Here is a 15,966-nt window from a genome sequence, read left to right as displayed (position 1 = left end):
ACCACCATCATCAGTTTAGAGGTGGGGAGTCTAGAGGTGAGGAGACACTGGCACCATTTTCCATCCTAGTGGATTTTTCCTCACCCTGGCATTCTTCTAATGTTTCCTAATTTCCCACATTTTGTGTCCATCTTTCCTCCAGAACACCTTATCGTGTGATTTCATCTTATCTTCTAGTGGTTCTGCTTCTCTGATCAAGCTGGACTGAAACAGGCAGATCCATATTTGAGCCATATATTCTGCTTCAGTGGTACCATGGCTGTGCCCCATCTCAACATTTATCAAATTGTCATAAACCCTTGTTTGGCTTTCCCACTGCATCATGGGAAATGTGAGGGAAGAATTTCATTTAAACAACTTTTTATTGCAATAAACCAGTGCTGTGCATTGTGCCTTAAAGACTGAGTATATGCATGCTGAATTGAATGAGTCCCATTACAAATTTATGTTTACTTAAACATTTCCAATAATTTATTTTTTCAAAGTAAAGTATTTCAAGGAAGTCTAAACATCTTACTACTTTCTCCTCAAGGAGTCATGTACATGATAGTAGTAAGGTGAGCAGGTGTTTAATTACAAGGAAGCCCTTAGGTCAATTACTGATGTATTTAATAAAGACTATTTTCACCCCAAACCATCTGTGAATCTTAGCTTTCATCATTCAAAGACTATAGCTTTGTTCTTGATTACATCTGGGGATTAATGGTATAATAGGCTATATCATTCTATAAGCCTTAATCTATTATAATACTTGCTATTATGCTTATGACCAGAACCTCTGTTTTCAAAATCTGTTTTGTCCTGCAATTCACATACTGGGTCAGCCACTGCCACTCTATTATTTTGGGTAAGACACAACATCTCCAATTGTATCAGAGATACATGTAAAATAGATATCTATGTTATAAACAGGGTTATTCTAAGGAATTAAAGGGATATTTGCAAATATAGCCCATATAGAGTCCTTAAAACATAATATTTGCAAAATAAATATTAACTATTATTATTATCAGATATTATTTCAAGGAAATGGAGGGAAATAGCAATTTATGAGTGCCTATGCAATGCATAGTTTAATTCAATGCTGATATACACACTTGGGTTTAAAAAACAAGTTCATGGCTCATCTGAAATTATGAATTTTTCATAGCTATTATCATATCCTACTAAATTAAGAAATCATCTCTCACTACAAGTTAGGGAGTTTAAAAAATTGCTATTTTGCCATTTCTGACAGTATACCTGCAATATATTAAAATCATAAGAACACAACTTTCAACATTTACAGTTATAATTCATGAATTACTGTTTATAGTGAGGACTTGACTCATTATGTCTCAATCCACTCTCCCTTATAAAAACATTCTCAGCAAGGGAGATTGTGGCATTGTTTTTAATCTAATATTTCTTCTGTATATATGTTATTCTTAGTCAATTGTAAGTTAATGAGCAAAAATTCCCAAGGATAAAAAAGATCTGGTTTTCAAGGTTAGTCATATATAGTGATTATTCAATGAAATACAAGATTGAATGAATATTAAGAATTATATTTTGTTCTCTATAATATGAATTCACATTTGTTAAAATTCACAAAACTTGTCAAGAGTCCTGCAGTATTGTTAGGACATTGAAACTGTGGATAAGTCGACTAGCAATTTGTTTTAGGGATATTTGCCTTCCCAGTCTCAAAAGCCTGTCTTTCGTCATTTCCATTTATGAACAAGAAGCTGTCAAATGGATGCAGACAATTATGGTGATAAAAATTGTTATATGATTTTATTATGGTGATTAAATTATTATATGATTTTAAGTACCAGTACAATCATTCTTGTGTGTATTGTCACATACATGTCTTCTGAATTCATATATTTGTGTTCACTATTATTAATAAAGTTAATGATACTTTTTAAATAATCTGTACTCTGACACTGTGGCACACTTAAGGCAATGTAAGTAAAAGTGACCAACTACTTAAATTATATCCTGCCTTCTGCCAGAAGATGTCCTGGGAGGAAAGGATTGGAAAGAAACAACATCAATAAAGTCCTTTACATAGGAAATTGTGATGGTCAAAATGCTTGTGCAAAATACTTGTGATAATTACATGTTTAGCAGGTGAATTTTCTAAATTCAGTTCATCCCTATCACTGTTAAACATCACCCTGAGAATCCACAGAGCCAATTTCCTTTCATCTATAAACTTAACATTTATGTGTGTCAATATCATAATTCTAATTACTTAATTTTAATTTTAATCAATACACTAAGGAGAAGTTTGAGACAGCTAGTGTGATTTATTGCTAATTCTCAAAACATTTGTCTTGTTTTTGGCGGTTGTGCTGTCTCTGGAATGCCCCTGTTTGCTTGGCAGCAACCTGTCAATGTTGTTGTGGTTGCTGTATGCAGGAGCATTCATTGACAGTTCTCCTGGAAAATGTATACCTGCAGTGTAATCACACATGTGGTCTTGTTCACTATAGCTTCATCAGGTCTGAACATATGTAGCATAAATATATCCATTCATATATGTGAGCCAAGCATCGCATCATATGTAGATGACAAGAAATCTATTCAATAGTCTCTCTGGAAACGTCATTCTACATAAAGCTATGCAGATATCTCTATAGGGGGGAAACACTGCTCTTATTTCGGTAAGAATCCTGGAGTGGTTCTTAAAAACTGATATAGTGAAAAATGATTTTACAGACATGAGAAGATTTTTCCCAAGAGCAGTATGTAAAAATCAGTGATTGTGAAATCACAGACTTTATGGTGCGGTGGGAATTGCTTATATTAAGTTATTAATAAAGACCTGCAGGGGAAGAAAATTTAAATTGAGCATTCAAATATATAACTCTCTTCGAATGTCGCTCTAGCATATACGTATATTCTAAAGCTCCTCCATAGAACTTGACCCTGTTTTTATTGATAAGTCTTTTATTCTTCTCTCATGAATTATTCAAGTAACAGTGTCAGGCTAGCTTATTCCCAGTGAGAGAAAAGGAGAGGCTCAAATCATATGCTATCATTGCTTTTAAAGAAATCTTTATTCTTACAATTGTATATGGATACAATTATATGTGTTTTGGTGATTTAACCTTCTTTATTGTTGAAATAAACATCATAGTTTGAAAAGAATTTGATTAGTGGAATCAATCTTAAATGAATTAATTTTCTGATGCTATTGCTCAACACCATAGTCACAAAAGAACACAAGTCTGTTAGAAATGGGTAACCTGTCACACTGATATGGTAGAGTCAGTACTACTCCGAGAAGAAGAGAAAGAAACCACTAGCAACTGTATAATTGCATGATAAGACACAGACAGAAAGATATTCATAGGTGATAAGGCCAGAAAAATGGCCAGAAATAAGTTACTGATGTCTAGCAAACTGACTGCATGTGCATTAAAGTAAAAGATAAAAGTTGTCAGATAGAATACATTTTTTAAGAAAACTAAATTAGCCTTAGAAAGATTAAAGGTGACCTTATTAAGCAATTGACTTCGACTACAGAAAAATATCTAGTGCCAAGTTAAATAACTGTGAATATTTTGCCACAGAACATGAAGAAAGAAAACCAAAAAGATTTTGCTAAAGGTAAAAGAGAATTTGTTAATAGAAAATATTTTGTATCACAGTTTCTTCATCTATATATATATTTTTTTACTTCTATTGATTTTAATCTATCAGAAGTAAATAGAAACTTTAAAAAACTCCCCAATTTATGGGAGAGGAAGCAGGAGTCTAAGTTACAATCTCCAAAGCCCATCAGGAGTTATAAGAAGTTCCTAGATTAGAAAGAATGTCTCTTGCTCAATCCATGTTGAACATTCTCTATCATTCTTTTCCTTTTAAATATTGCATTTTTCTCAAATATTTATTATATATACATTATTTTAATATTCAATATATGTGCATTTGTACTTCAATATGTCTACAACAAGGGCATTTCTTTACATTAAAGCCACTACATGCTTAGAATATTTGATATATATGAAAGCATTGGTAATATGGCTAATTTTCTGGTAAAGTAAAAGTTTTCCCAGAAAATATCTATAGATTTATGTATTCACAGTACAAATATGCCTTCATTTTAGGAATGTTTCTATTTCACCCACCTATCTAAATAGAAAATTTTAATATATCAAACCTTATTTTTATTAACTTCCTTTAAATAGATACATCTACTATATCTGCTATGTATATGACATATTATAGAATAGATATGATGTCAGGCTTTATTTTCAGCCAATACAAAAAGGGATTATGAAGAGGTACAAAATCCCCTAAAAGTCTACCACTCAGTAAAAATGTCCCACCAGCATTTGTATGAGCATCCTCTCAGAGATCATTTTCAGTATTTCGACATTTATGTTTCCTATTATTCATTTTCATTTCTGGTTTTACTGTATGGTTTGTACTTCTTTCCCTCTAATGACATAAAGGAGATGTGTCTCTTGTCATATTAAACATAATTTTATAGCATTAAATGGCTTTCCTATTGTTCTTTATGTAATTTCTGTAGTTATTAAAGTCACTAGGATAGGAGGTTGTAATGCCTAGAACTTTGAACTTAACAGAAATGTCTTTGTCATTTATGTGAGCCCCTAGGACGTCATCTGATATTTTATGCTAACATGTTGACTCTATGAGCTGGCCGTACCCATTAGTCAGGTCGGAACTGGCCTTGTATAAACAACAATACATAAGATTCAGGTAGGAGCTTGGACCCCATGGTATCAGTTTACTTATAGACTGAGTTCAACCACATGGGCAACAAATTAATAATATCTATGCAATGAAGCCTTCATAAAATCTACAGACAACAAAGAGCTGGTGAACATCATGGGTTGGCCACACTCCAGGTACATTGTTTTACATTATTCCAGGAGAATAATGCATCATGAGGAAAATGAAAGATTCATTTTGGTACCTTCTCAGGCTGCCCTATACGTGTCTTTTTTGTTGATTTTCTGTATTCTTTCTCTGTAATAAACAGAATTGTGAGTATAATAGCTTTCAATGAGTTCTGTGAGTCTTTCTAGTTACTTATTGAACCTGAGAGTGGTTTTGGGAAACCTACAAATTTGCAGTTGGTGTTAGAAGTGAGGGTGGCTTTTCATGGACTGTTGCCTCTAATTGTATTTGGAACTTAACTCCTTGAAGTTGCCCTCATGTACCACTTTGGTAGCTGAGACAGATGCTGAAAGATGAGAAACTGTGAGATCTAAGTGAGTTGGCATCTGAAGAGAATTTTATACGTGTGAGTTGGAGTTATATATCCTGAACATTTAACAACCATTTCTCTACCATCTAGGCTTATTTTTCTGACTGTTCTCTATAAGGATCCTTGGAGGGTTTTGTGGTCTGGGTTGACGACGCTGTATGTAAAGTAAAAGTAAGTATTCTTTTTCTTCCCCTCTATTCTTTCCTTCCTCTCTTCTTTCCTTGTTTAGTAAATTCCAAGTTATTGCAATATATGATAATTACATGAGACTGTCCACCCTTAAAAGCTTATGTCATCCTTTTAGTTTTATGCTTTTTGATCACCTCTACTGAATTCTATGCACCATTAGTCAAGGTAGCATTTTAGTTATTATCTCATCCTTATCTTGTAACAATCTGTCTCCTGCTAATAGCTATTTTTAAAAATTTTTTGACATGGATGAGTAATTAAACATGTGAAAGAAAAGCTTTTAATGGGTGCACTCCCATTTTTTCATGCCTTAAAATTGTTGTCATGCAATTATACTACGTATGCTATTGAGTGCTACTCTATCACCAAAATTTTATTCTTATGTTTCAAATAAAACTAGAGCATCCAGGATCCTTTCTCAAAGATATTTTCCCCCTAAAATAGGTTGGCCTAATCTGTTTTTATAGAACAGAAAGAGCTAGGGGGTTGTCAGCAAGAGACAGCTTGGAAAATTTGGAGTAGGGAGATGGGAGAAACTAAATGTGTTATAAATTTTAAAAATTGGTCTAGGAAAAAATGAATTTCAGTACAGGTAATCAGGTAGGTGAGAAAAGAGAAATGTTAGTATAAGAGTACAACTCATTTTACAGTTCATATTTATTACAGACTTCTCAGACGTCTGCTGAGAAATATATAATTAGGACAAAAAACAATCACTAGAGACTTTCAGTGACATCATAGGACTACGTTCACAGATTTGTAATAGTTGATCCATAGATTCTGGGCAGCTTTGTGTAGGCATGGAAGATAAAGTGATCATTTCTTTGTAGGTCTTTACATGAAACAAGTACATATAACAATTTTCAATAAGCCGTTGCTGTAAGAAAATAGTTTTAAAAATATTTTACTTTTATTTAGGCATAGTCACTTCATGCCCTCAAGTTTTATTTTTATTATTACAGATATTTCCCACTTCCATATGTTGACTTTTTCTCTTTAGCTTTTATTGTATTGATTTTAAGATAGAAAATGAAAAGGAAAATAACTTTAAATTAGTAATATTTTAATAAATCTCAAAATTTTGAAAAAGGAATGTAAAATACATCAGTGGTCAAAATGTTTCTAGGAAATACTTTTTAAAATAAATTAAAAAAAATTGGCTCCAATGTTGGAAATACTGGATTTGATTTCATGTTTTTTGTTGTTGTTGTTCTTGGTACTTTGTAATGTCTAAGGCCATGAATAGAATAATATTAATATTAAGTATATTTAAGTTAGTAAAAAAGATAATTTATGTGTTACGTACCTTGTAATCACTTTCATCTTTTATGTTATTTCATATGGTAAGATACTCCTTTAGCATTTTCTTTCTTAAATGATAATCAATGTCTCTCATTAAAATCCTTAAACATCTGTCATTCTTCTAAGTTATTTTTCTTAGAGCAGTTGGTCTTTTTGATAATAGTGGAAAGATAGGTATATTTTATGTTAGAATACTTTGATTTGAGTCTTGGCCATAGATAATTAGTATAATCTCCCTAAAATATATTTTTCACATCTATGAAGTGTTCATATAAATACTTACCTTATACACAGATTTACTGTGGAAAGCAAATAAGAATGAAATTAATTAATTAAAAGAAAGTTCTTTTAAAACTCTTATACATATCCTAAAATAACATCAGTTTATGCAGCAGTCTAAAATTAGACTCTGTCTTTTCTAAATAGCCAGTAGGCATCTTTTGGTATTTACAATTTCTAAAACATATTATTCATTTATAAATTCATCCATCCGTCTGTCATAATTCATTCATGAAACAAATACAATTTGAGATTAATCTATTATCTTGGGGACTGTGATAGATTCTGGCACTATAACTAAACAAAGTATTGCTTCTGTTTCAAAGATATATTGGTTTTTATTAGATGTATGTTATGAATAGCAGCAACAATACTACCTCACATCTAACTACAAAACACTTGGTGGCATACTGTGATAAACATTTTTGTTTATTAGTCTATGGGTCAACAGTGTGGTTTTGCTGATCTAAAACGATCTGAGGTAGGACAACTTTGCAGCAGGCTATTTCTAGTACTCTAGCAAACTAGTTAGGCTTATTGTAATAGCCTAAACAGACATCCCGGAGAAAGCTATTCTACCTATGTCCTCATGGCGAAGACAGGAGGTGGGGGTGTGGGAAGAAAGTTTGCAAAATCTTGCTGACAAGGCTCACAACTGTCACACTTTCAGGCAGTTGTGAAACAAGTTGTTTCTATTAGTCAAACAAGATATAAGGGAAGCTTGTATTTACAGAATGGAAAGGTAGACAGCCTTTCGATAAGAAGCATCATAAAATCATATTTAAAGGGTATGGATATCAGGTTCGTGAAGAATTAAACCCACTTCTGCCAGCAATCCCCCTCAGTGGGAGACATAAATAGACACAGTATAAATACTTCATTTTCCCTCCAGCTTGTCTCCAATTTTCTTTACCTTTTCTCTTTGTTCAAACTGTTTCCACTCCCAATGGTATTTTAAATTATTAAATATTATTTTCTTTACCTATTTCTTCTCTCCTTTCTCCTTTGTCGGTATCTGATTGAAATATTTTAAGTCTTGTCTTACCCAGCAGTATCTCTAAGTACCATCTCCACTTTCTTAAGCTCTCTCATTATACGTTTCCCTTTATTATTAAATTTTAGGGAAATTTCCAGAGCACCTCCTATATTTCTGGTATTTGAGTGCTACCTTTCAGATTTACTTTTTTCCTTCTCAATCTAGGCAGTTTGACTACAATCCCTACCACTCTACTGACATAGCATTTGCAATGATATCACACCCAGCCTAGAGCTTTTGACCTGATTGACTTGTCGCCAATTTCTTTGAAACGCTCTCTTTTGTTTTTCTAAGGCTTCTCTTTAGCCTGTGAGTATGAATTCTCAACCTATTGCTAAGACTTCCCTAATTCTCCAACAAGTGAAAAGAAATAATGAATCCCTGCAAAAGATATGCATATAAAAGATGTGATAACTGACTTACTTTGCCATTTACTGATTTTGAAATGTATATATTGACATCGGTCTTTCAAACATTTGATTAACTAAATTGCATCAAATATCTTAAGGTTAGTTTGGTGAAAATAATCCATGTTTTGTACTCACGTGGTAAGGACTATTAAACTATTAAATTAAAGCTACTTGAAACAAATTTTTCAGAAAGAACAAATCAATGTCTGATTCAGAGATTCATTTTAACTCTAGGATACAGATTTTTATTACTTGGCTTAGGAGTTAATTACCATGGCAAGATATATCTGGTTATTTCAATATATTCAGTAATTTCAACATATTTAGTATACCTTAGTTTTACTCCACCTAGAATTAACACACTTCATATATCAGCTGGAACCAGCAAATAGAAAGGAAAATAATAATTTAAAACCTTGATGCTAATTTTTATGATATCACTGTATTACTTCCTTAATTCTACTTATTTGCTTTTAAATAAATAAATATATATATATATATATATATATATATATACACACACACATATACGTATATATATATGTAACACTAAGCACTATCTCGCTTTCTCATTTTAAAAACAGTAAAATCATCTAGTCAGTAAACTCTGATGTGAACACCTTAAACACTGTGTTTTGGTGACATATGTTTTCTCAAAAGATATTCTATAACAAATACATTGTTTAATTGTAAGATGTTTAAACATTCTTACATTTAAAAACGTACAGATCAAATTTTCTCAGTGTCAATTATCTCTTATGGCTATGATTTCTTGTAGTTGTTAAACTCTTTTTATAGATGTTTTAGACATTTTTGAATTGCCAAAAATGATAAGTAAAGATAATAATAAATGTAAAATTTTGTAAGAAAATATATTATATACTAATCATTAATATGAGCTTGAACTTTTCATATTCACAAGTTATTATTGTTGCCTTTGATGATATTATTTGAAAGACATTTTCATACTGTGAGGAAGAACTCTATGAAAAGAATGTTTTTATATGTATGAATATATGAAAACAACTATTTTATAAAGAATGGCCTTAGCTTTGTATTTTAGGATAATTTTCACAGTGGGAGAAAGAACCTAAGGTAATCAAAATACCTTAGGCTCACACTCAGGTGCATAAGTCATATGGCCTTCAATAAGCACAACTGGTCTTGATGCTTGTAGATAATTATTTTTTAACTCCAGGAACTCCTAAGTTCTGAGCTAGAGGGAAAAAATGCAGTTTTCTGATATTATAAATGTTCCTAAGCACATATAAAGATAGAACATTTTATAAAGAAATAAATTTTTAAATTGTATGCCAGGTGCTAAGCTATATATGCATAAAAAAAAGAAATAAATTAAAGTCCTAATTCTTGACAGATGATTGTGGTCTAGCTAAAATGTCAGTGACAAAAAAGATTTAGTAGCTATTTTGATTAAATATTCAATGAATGAAAAAATAAAACGAGAAAATGAATAAGCTTAGGAATATGTGGAAATAGATTCTGACAATGAGGCAATAAAACTGTTTAATATTAAACACAGTCTTTAAAACTGAAAAGAACCCATATTGGAGATGAGTCCATTTACTTGATAGTCTCCAGATTAGAACCAATTAATAATAATAATCACAATCACCATAATGAATGACAATACTTTAATTTCTTTTGATTGATTTTCAAAAGTATGCTCTCTCCTGGGACAACTGCTTACTTTTTATCTGTGTAGTACACATTTTTCTGCTTTTTGATTTTGCCAGGTCTCTTCCAGCTTGTAACTAGCTTGCCAGAGCTGCAGTTGTTCTTGCTTTAGTCAACTTCACTTAGATCACTCATCCTCATGATGCCAGGGATATTCTTGATCACACCTTATTCAATATGCCTTTATGCAGATAAAACTGTCTGCTTCCCGCTTAATTCTGGGCTTGCCTGACTCTCTTCCTCAGTTAAACTAAAGACTGGGCACTGAGTTGCTCTCTGTTATTCAAATGCAAAATTTCTGACCCCATCCAAAGACTCATGAATCCTAATCTATCTACATATTAACAAGATTATCACATAATTTTTGGATATACATACTTCAGAAGCACTTATCTGTACTGTTAAAAATACAAATAGTTTTTCCATTAGGCAAACAAAATCATGCTATATTGATCAGTTGATATTACAACTTTTAATTAGACAACAATGTATTTTCAATACATGAAGCAATTTGTGACTATCAGAGATGTCTAAGAAAAGAGACAGCCTTAAATAATTATGAATGACAAGAGATTTATCAGTTTCCTTATCTGTTCATCACTTGATGGACATTTAAGTTGATTTCACGGCTTAGCTATTGTGAATAGCGTTGCAATAAACATAGTAGTGCAGGTATCTCTATGACACACTGATTCTATTTCCTTTGGATATATACCCAATAATGGGATCATTTAGTAGCTCTATTTTTATTTTTATTTTTATTTTTGAGGAACCTCCTTACTGTTGCCCATGACTATGCTACTTAATATCCCGCCAGCAGTGTATAAGGCTTCCCCTTTCTTCACATCCTTACCAACACTTGTTAGCTGTTGTCTTTTTGACAATAATATGCATGAGGTAATATATCATGGTTTTAATTTACATATCCCTCACGTTTTGCAATGTTGAGCATTTTTCAGGTAGTTGTTGGCAATTTTTATGACTTTCGAGAAATGTTTCTTCAGGTCCTTTGCCCATTTTTAATTGGGGTATTTGTTTTCTTGCTATCGAGTTGTTTCAGTTCTTTAGACATTTTGAATATCAACCCCTTATCAGACATATCATTTGCAAATAGTTTTGTCCATTCTCTAAGTTGTCGTTTTACTTTGTCAGTTGTTTTTATTGTTATACAGGAGCTTTTTAGTTTAATGTAATCCCATTCATCTTTTTTTTTTCTTCTGTGATCTGTGTTTTGGGGATCATATCCAAAAATCAATTGTCCAAACCAATGACATGAAACTTTCTCCCTATGTTTTCTTCTAGTAGTTTCACAGTTTCTGTTCTGACATTTAAGTTTTTAATCCATTATAAGTTGATTTATGCCTATGGAATACAGTAGAAGCCTAATTGCATTGTTCTCCATCTGGTTATCTACTTTCCCTGATACCAGTTATTGAAGGCACTCTCCCTTCCTCATTGTATTCTCTTGGCAACTTTGTTTAAAATGAGTTGACTGTAAATGCATGGGTTTATTTCTGAGCTCTCTATTCTGTTACATTGGTTTATATGTCTGTTTTTATGGTTAGTATAGCTTTGTAGTACACTTTCAATCCAGGTAGTGTGATGCCCTTAGCTTCCTTTTTTTTTTTTTTTTTTTTTTACCAGCAGCTAGAGATGACTAGATCGCTGTTTATTCATCAAAGTTGTTGGCACCTTTTTTTTTTTTTTCTTTTTCCTCAATATTGCCTTGGCTATTCAGTGCTTTCTACGGTTCAGAGAGCCAAATTGCTGGGCGGTAATGTAAACACTAATATAAAGATGTGTAAATTCCCTTTATAATAATATGACAGGGAATTTTAATAATACAATAACAACAGTGATTTTTTAAAGAACTTAGTAAACTACCAGTTTTTGTCCTGATTTAGTAGATTTTCTTGAAGAGTTAACTAAACATAGATGCTTTCAGTTCACACATTAACATTACGTAGTGATCTTGCAATTTGACAAAAAATAAAAAATAAAAATGTAACAGACAAAGAAACAAAGGCAAAATCACTGAGAATTTAATGCCTTTTCAAAATACATCTGAGTAATTAGTCACTTCATTTCATTTTTTGCAATCATTTGACAATAGGATTTCTATAAACACTGGTAGTAATGAAATAAGTAGAGCTCTTTTTTCAGGCAAAGAGGATGTAATGACTTGTCCCAATACAGTGTGCCTATTTATTTGCTTTGCACTATGTGTATGTGCTTGTGAAATACAGAAGAGTGACTTAAAAAGGGAGCTAGATATATAGATAATAGATAGATTGATTGATATAGGCAGATAAAATATATCATACACTTCCAAGACTTTAGAAATTGTATGCTCATTATCTCATTTTATCTTTACAAGTGACCTATGAGACAAACAATATAATCATCTTTAGGTTTCAATTAAAGAAATTGAAGCTGCAAAAGGCAAAATAATTTAATAAAGATCAGACAGGTAGTAAATGTTATTCTGGGATTAAAATTCCAGAATCATTGCATTTCAAAGCTTTCTCTTCAGGGGAAAGGTAGGCTGCATTACTCCTCCTCATACAGAATACAAGCTCCTCATTTTTTAGATTGAAGGACACTGTGTTTCACACAGATGGCTCTATGATTAGCAGTAAATTGGCCCTTAATTGGGAAATTAAAAAAAATAATTTCTGAAATCCCATGTAGAAAAATCACTTAATATCAGTTGCATTGCTTTCTGGCAACAGTTAATGAATTAATTATATTTACATAAGCAAAACAATGAAGCAGAAAGTAACTCTTTAAAATAAAAAAAAAAAATAGAAATATGGCTTTCAATACATTACCCAAGCACGATTTCCAATGAGAAGATGATCTTGAATACCCCAAAGTCAGCAAGTTAGAGAATTTGCTTTAATGTGCGACTATCACTCTTAACCTTTGTATCCATTGCCCTCACTATATAAAGCTGGAAAGTAATTCTCAAATTTAAAAGAAACAAAATGCTGACAACATCATCTGAGCATTAAAAAATTTGTCTATTCAAACGTGCAAAAACAAAGTAGAAAACCATGCATGTTTTAAATGTAAAAAGCAATATGTAAAATACCTGCTAGTGGTAGTGAATGAATCTTTTCAGAAAAAGCATTCTAAAGAGAAGTTACATACATATTTGGTGTAGTTTGTTAACTTATTAGTCATTTATAGGCTTCCCTGAAATAACAGAATAAATGTGACTGGAATGTAGCATAACAAACTTTTTTTTTTGCTATGATCACTTGCTTTGACTGAGGAATTGCTGGGTGTTGAGAGAGCATGGTGAATTGGATTATTGAGAGGAATATAAGCAACATAAAGGGGCAGGAGTATTGTATCTTTATGAGTTCTCCTCCTGCATGAGGCCCACATAATGTATTTACCACAGCTGAGTGAGCTCACTTGAAAGCCATTTAAGATGTGTAATGCTCTGTGTCCTTTGTTGAAGCCTTGGGTGACAGGTTAATTGAATAGCGGCAAGGCAAGCCATCAGGGTCATACAAGATGACTAGTGTGTATGACGCTTAACGACAGTATTTCATTTACTAAAGAGCTTTTATATATGAGTACAATTTCAAATAGTCCTATTAGAAAAATATTCATTCATAGATTTCAGATGTATCCAGAGATTTATTAGGTAAAATTTTCTATAGAAAATTTTAAAATATTAAATCAGGGTTGTAGGTCAGATAATTAACAACCTTGAAAAAGTGATATACTTGATTATTCAATACCAGTAAGACAAAACCATTACGGCTCTCTGGGGTATTTTTATTCACTTTCTGTGAGAAGTTGTATTAAGGCTAAAAGATTAACAATAGGTATGTATTATTTCTCTACAACTAAAAGTTACTTCATTTTCATCTGTGATTGTTTTAGTACAAACCTAGCTACATCGGTGTATAGTTTTAGTTTTTTAAAAAAACAATTAAAATGGAAAAATTATAACATTATTAGAGTACACAACTACCAATATATTCCCATCTAATACACCTGTATTTTTTCTCCTCTCACTTTAAATCACTATTTATATCTCCATTAAAAGCTACTTTGTGGCTTATTTTTGTATTTAAATTTATTATCTATCAGCATACATTTAATGGGTTTTTAAAATCAAATTTTAATGTTAATTATATATTTGAGATTGATTCACCTTTTCTGTTAAGATCTATTTTACTTTTGGAAACGGTAGTGTAAGGACATCTAAAAATCTCTAGAAAGAATGAGAACACTGTCACAAATAGGCAATGCCAACTATTTAGAGTCCTGCTAATTAACTAAATGGTTGCTATAATATGAGGAGTATTTACTCAAGGAAAATGAGTAAATAGGGGGAAGAACTGCAAGTTTATGGCATTTTGTCTTTTTCTATTCCAATCCATTTCCCTTCAGCTGTAGGGTAGTAGACTTTTAAGCTATCAGATGTGCAACCAGCAAGCTTTGAAAATAAACAGTCTAGCAATGACTAGAGGATACAGAATAGGTTTGAAGCTTCGCAGAAAGCTTCATCCCAAGAGAATTGTTACTATTTTACCCGTTTACCACGTCCCTGAAAAAGTTCCATTCCCAGGGTTTGTCTTTATTTGATCTGCCTCAGAGTCCACTTAGTGATAAAAGTCCTATCCCCAGGGTTTTGTCCAACAAAGACCAAAAAAAGATAAAAAGAAAGAAAAATCAGCAGCATTGGCTTAACATTGCAGCTGCCTGAGGAAGCAACAGTAGTTGGACAAATAAGAAGCTTGGCAAAAACTTAAGAGAAAATCTGTCAAATGAGACATCCATAGTGACTCTGAAGAACTGTGACATATTCCTGGGGCTCCAGAAGGATATGCTCATGTGTAGGAGTGTGTGCAAATTCAGGGAAGGACTGAGAAGGCTCTATTCCTCCCCTTTGGCTGATCTTGAGGCCTGCTGCAGCAGGTGAGAATTTATACAGTTACTAACTGCTGGAGCGTTTAGCATGTGTCTCAATATACACACAAAGCCCTTAGCAAAGAGTGAGAGCCTTATTGGTTCAAGATGTTTAATAATACCTCTGTTCAATCATTAGCTGACCACTACTCTAAGCAAGACTTCAGTGGCCACACACAGCAAATAATTCACAGTTTACAGATGTAGTTTAAATAAGCAATAATTTCAACAAAAAGAAGTAGCAGCAATAAAAGCAAACCCTGGGGAGGGGAAAGGGAAATTTTATTTTCATAGCACTTATTTTTATTATTTAAAATGCCCAATTTGCAACAACCACCACAGAGAGTTACAAACTAAAAGTAACGCATGACTGAATAAGGCGGTGGAATAAAGCAATTAATAAAAACTGTCTCTGAGGAAGCTCAGATGTTATAATTTGCACCAGGCAAAGACTATAAATCAGCTCTTAAAAATATTTTCAAAGAACTAAATGAGACCATGTATAACAAATTATAAAGAAAATTATGAGAACAATGTCTTCCCAATAGAAAATATTAATAAAAATGGAAATTACAAGAATCACTTAATAGCTATTCTTCAGTTGAAAATTATAGTATTGAAAAAAAAAACTAGAAGGATTCAAAAGCATATTTAAATGAGTAGAAAAAAGAATCAATGAATTGGAGATAGGTCAATCAAGATTATTTATTCTGAAAAACAGAAAGAAAAAAGAATGTATACAAATGAATGCAGCCTCAGAGAAGTGGGGAACATGATCCAGTTACTAAGATGTATATAATGGGAGTCATAGAATAATAAGAAAAGAGTTTGACCAAAGGGTAGAAAAAATATTTGAATAAACAATAGCTAAAACACCCTCACATTAATCTACA

Source organism: Cebus imitator, unplaced genomic scaffold (assembly GCF_001604975.1).
Source record: "Cebus imitator isolate Cc_AM_T3 unplaced genomic scaffold, Cebus_imitator-1.0 Scaffold293, whole genome shotgun sequence".
Lineage (NCBI taxonomy): Eukaryota > Metazoa > Chordata > Mammalia > Primates > Cebidae > Cebus > Cebus imitator.
This window is presented reverse-complemented; position numbering follows the sequence as displayed.